Source organism: Primulina tabacum, chromosome 18 (assembly GCF_025594145.1).
Source record: "Primulina tabacum isolate GXHZ01 chromosome 18, ASM2559414v2, whole genome shotgun sequence".
Taxonomy (NCBI): Eukaryota; Viridiplantae; Streptophyta; class Magnoliopsida; order Lamiales; family Gesneriaceae; genus Primulina; species Primulina tabacum.
In genome coordinates, this window is record NC_134567.1 from 18,680,326 (window position 1) to 18,685,529 (window position 5,204).

General features: G+C 36.6%; 1 non-coding gene across 1 annotated transcript; it reads right to left on the reverse strand.

Moving 5' to 3' along the window:
• Positions 1-3,482: 3,482 nt before the first annotated feature.
• LOC142533982 (small nucleolar RNA R71) lies at positions 3,483-3,588 on the reverse strand. Its single transcript, XR_012816856.1, has one exon. It is a non-coding gene; the product is annotated as a small nucleolar RNA R71 (small nucleolar RNA).
• Positions 3,589-5,204: the final 1,616 nt, after the last annotated feature.

The following is a 5,204-nucleotide window of genomic DNA, read 5'->3' on the forward strand; positions in this document are numbered from 1 at the left end:
AAGACAGAAAATTCGAGTTTTGAGATCCAAAAACAGTTTCAAAAGTGATCCAACCATATTTGCTCAAACTTCTTCATAACATACACATGTTTTTCATACAATAAACATAAAAATCATTACTATGACAAGATCGATGCAAAAACGAGAGTATATACATGCCTTTAAATCTTTAACGTTACCGAAACAACGATACCAAAGCGGGAAGGATGCGAGAGACGATCCGGGACGAACGTGGCGCTATTTTCTTTGAAGAAAACTCAACGAAATCTTGCTGGAAAATCCGAGGGAGGGGGCGGCAGCTCTCTCTACTAAGAACCCTAGTTTTCTTCTCTCAAAAATAATGAAATCTGAATAATGAAGTGTGTGTGTGTGTGTGTTGCCGTTATTTAGTGTGTATAAAAATGTGTGTGCGTGTGATTAGGGTTAATTAGGAGAAAAGTTTTCTTATTTGATAATTAACAAGCTAATTTAAAATACTAACTCTCCCCTAATTAATAAATTCTCTAAATTTAAAATAACTTGCACAAGTGTCATAACTTTTAAAAGTTTATAAATCATAAAATAGCTAAATAGATAATTTAGGCTTTAGAATGTTAAAAACTAAATAAATTATTTAAAATGCCCCAATCTTAACTTAAAATAAAATACCATGTTTTAAAATTACCAAAAATCGTCACGGGTCTCTTTTCCTCGATCCCGCCTCGAATAATCGCCTGAAACATGAAACTCGAGAAAATATTTTAACGTGCATCACATAAACATAAATAATTTATAATAATACACTTAAATACATCATGCATCACTAAAAATTATTTTAAATTTAAATAAATGATTTAACAATTTAAATAATGCATGGGTGTTACGTGTATTGATTTTGAGCTCTATACCCACTTCAAGAATTTGACATTGAAGTCAAAGACAAGAAAGTCTGTGAGAACCAGGTGGCAGATCAGTTGTCACGCCTAGAGCTGGAAGAAAGAATTGAAAGTGGAGCTATCAATGAGTCGTTCCCAGATGAACAACTCTTCAAGGTAAATGTTACACATCCTTGGTTTGCAGATATAGCTAATTTTCTTGCTGCAGGTGAATTACCACCAGATTTAACTCATCACCAAAAGAAGAAATTCCTTCATGATGACAAGTTTTATCTGTGGGACGATCCCTTCATGTTTAAGAGATGCGCTGATCAGATAATTAGACGATGTGTAGCAGAGGAAGAAACAGATACGATTCTAGAGCAATGTCATTCCTCACCTTACGGTGGACTACTTTGGAGCATCTAGAACAGCAACTAAGATTTTACAGTCAGATTTCTATTGGCCTAATCATTTTAAGGACAGTTATACTTTAGTAAAGTCATGTGATAAATGTCAAAAAGTTGGCAATATTTCTAGCTAGACGCCATGAGTTACCACTAATATAGGTGGATTTTACAAGTTTTTTCATACTACGTGGTAGCTCATTGTGTTGCACACATCATTTAGATTTCATGCATTTTGTGACATTTTGGCGTATATTATGTTTTATTGTTGCTCATGTATCTCGTAGGTGAAAATGCAGGAAATTCGTGATTAAACTGAAGAAAATTCATCAACTTGTGAGAGCTATCCGCCCGAGCGCACATTTATGTCCGCCCGGGCACCTACAATGTGAGAAAAAAAAAAAGAAATTTGCGAAACTCATCCGCCCGGGCGGAAACTTATGTCCGCCCGGGCGCGTCGATTAAAAAGATTTTAAACAAGATCTGTGCAAGCCATCCGCCCGGGCGGAAAATCATGTGCGCCCGTGCGCGGTTGTAATTTTGAAAGATTTCTTGGCCGATTCATTACCTTATTTTCTGGATATGCATGATATGGAAGGGTTTGGAGGACGATTTTGAGGGTGATTCAGCAGCCAAGAAGCCGAAGGAGGAGAGAAAAGCTTGGAGAAAGCGCTTGGATTGAAGATTCAAAGATTTCGGGGCATCGTTCTTCATGTTTTTCGTCAAATCATTTATTTCTAATTTAGTTTTTATCCTTTAAACATTGTTGTGTTTATTTTTACTATGAATTCTAGTAGCTAAACTAAAATATTTGTTGGGATTTAAGGGGATCCTACCCCGAACTTTGATTTAGTTAATTTATATTCTGATTTTTGCTTTATTCTTGAGTGTGCTACTGTTTTTCATTGTGTTGCTAGAGCGTAGCTAACTTTAACAACGTTTTATATTACGAGTGAGTTAGAGAGAATAACTTGTGATAAGAACGAGTAGTATAGTCCGTGGATCTACAATTTACATAGATCTATGAAATTGGATATGTGCTGATAGTCATAATCTGGTAGGACAAAAACTAGGGAATTTCATAGATCGACATGCGATTCATTCTTGATTAATAATTAAAGAAATTTAATTACTTCATTGTGTAGAGTTAATTTGACATAGCTTGAGAGGGCGTGTTCAATTGAATAGGAAATCCTGTCGAAAGCGTAAATCATTATCGAACGAATTAATTAATTAACGCGGGGTAGGTGAACTGAAATTCCCAACAAATTCATTACTCATTGAATTTTAATCAATCATTGAAGATAGTATATCTCGTTATTTAATCCCTGGATCTTGTTATTTGCATGTTTATTTGAGCATAGTAGTAATAAACAACCCTTCAAATTTCGTTGCTAAAGGTTTGATAACTGAAAATAATAATTGTAAAATACATTTTTCAGTGGAACGATACTCGTACTCAAGTACATTATACTATTATTTGACATCGTGCACTTGCGATTAATTTTCAAGCATACGAAACCATATTTTTATTGAGGATTCCAGAGTGCAAGTTTTGCTCGATCAAGTTTTTGGCGCCATTTCCGGGAAATGTTAATTCACAATTTTACTTTTAGTTGTTTTCTTTAGCATTGTTTTATTTTTCTTGAGCTAACACTCCATATTCTAGTCCAGATATCTTTCCAGTGCATGCCAAAGTCACTTGACATGAAGCTTGAGCAGTTTGACCCTGCAATTGAAAGAACTTTTCGTAGAAGAAGACAGCAACAGAGACTGAAAGAACTGATGGAGAGGCACGAGCACGAGCATGAGGAAGAACACCATGAAGACAGACATGTTGAGATGCCACGCCGCATACCGATGCTAGAGTATGCCCAGCCTTCTTTGGATGGTGCACACCCCAACATTGTGAGGCCTATTGTGCGGGAAAACCACTTTGAAATCAAGCCAGCTATAATTCAGATGATTCAAAATACAGTCCAATTTGGAGGATCTGCAGTAGATGACCCAAACACGCACATCGCAGATTTCCTTGAAATTTGCAATACTTTTAAATTTAATAGAGTTTCTGATGATGCTGTTAGGTTGCATTTATTTCCTTTCTCCTTAAGGGACAAAGCTAAAGCATGGTTAAATTTTTTGCATGTAAGTTCGATCACCACATGGGAGGACATGGCGAAGGCATTTCTCATTAAATACTTTCCTCCAACTAAGACCATGAAGTTGCGGGCAGATATCACCACTTTTGCTCAATTCGAGCAAGAGTCTTTATATGAGGCATGGGAGCGTTTCAAAGATCTATTACAAAGATGTCCTCATCACGAACTGCCACTTGGGTTAGTCGTTCCTACCTTTCATTATGGCTTACTCACTCCTAATCGTACTATAATAGATGCTGCTGCTTGTGGGAACCTATTGAGAAGAACTGCTGAGGAAGGATACGAGTTATTGAAGGAAATGGCTGCTAGCAGCTATCATCCTCAATCTGAAAGGAACATCCAGCGGAGAACTGCAGGAGTTCACTACGTAACTGACTTTTCTGCTATTACTGCACAGCTTGATGTCTTGAATAGGAAATTGGACAGTTTGAATATGGGTGGCACGGCTATGCGTCTTCAAGAGATATTCTGTGATAAGTGTGGAGGTGAACACTTTGTGAAGGACTGTCAAGATGGCAATCCCTTCTATGTGCAAGAAGAGGCACCAGTGAATCAAGTGGGAGTCCAAAACCGTCCAAGGAATGATCCGTATTTGTAGAACCCGTAAATCAGTAGACGTATAAGCCATGCATAATTCTAGATTTTTAAATTTAATTGACTTCATTGCATAATTATTTTAAATTCATTTGTTTGAAGTTAGTTATTTATTATTTCAGTTCAGTAGTTTGATTTCTTAGCATTTCAGTTATTTCAGTGAGGCCGGACCGGAGTTGGAGTTTTGAGATAGAATTTAAGATCCAGAAAATATTTCCAGACGTTATTTTAGCTAGCAAGTAAGTTCATTTAAGTTAGTAAGGGAGGTTTGAGGATTTAATTTAATTATTTGAGGTGATTAAGAAATGAACTCATTTAAGTTATTTAATTAAGGGGTTAGCTCACTAAATTAATTAAAGGATTAGTAAGGCTTTTAAGGGTTATTAAATTACTAGATAATCAATTTCCCCCTACCATTTATCATGCATTTTCGGCCACACCCCTAGAAGAACAAACTAGGACTTGCCAACTCACCTTTGACTCATTCTTGGTTGATTAGCATGCTAATTCTTTTAGCTATTTTTTCACCTTAATTAATTAATACTAGACCACTATCCTAACCCTTGTTTGGCATGATAAAATCGGCCACTATACTCTAGAATCACCCAAGAGATCATTTGATAGCAATTCAAAATTCAAAATTCAAATGCATGAAGACATGGTCTTGATATGATCCTTATATCTTGCACCATCCTCCTCACCCCTCATAACCACTCCATCACACTCCCTCCCCACCAAAATCAGACCCATTTTCAGTAGAAAAAACGTGAATAATAGCTAGGGAGAAAGGGATAAAAATCGAGAACTAGAAAGAACAAGATAAGCGCTCCATCTCCTCAGTGCCGCGTCGTCGTCGTTTCGTTCGTTTTCTTTCGAAACGAAACCAGGCATGTCTAGATTTCTTTCAAACCTCAATCAAGTCATATTATCATTTATTTTTCAGTACATGATCATGTTTATTCAAGAAAAAACCGAGATACATGTCAAAACATTTTGGAACAACACATGCAGAATTTTCGTTTTTCCTTGGCAAGCTTCACGTTTTTCTTGGTTTGTGAGTTTCAGGTGATTGGTTCGACTCCAGGCTCCCAAGGCGACTTATATACATGTAATAGGATGCATTAGGACCACATTTTTCCATCGGTATCAGCCCATGTTCGCTGGAAAGCAAGAAATGACAGCAACACCAT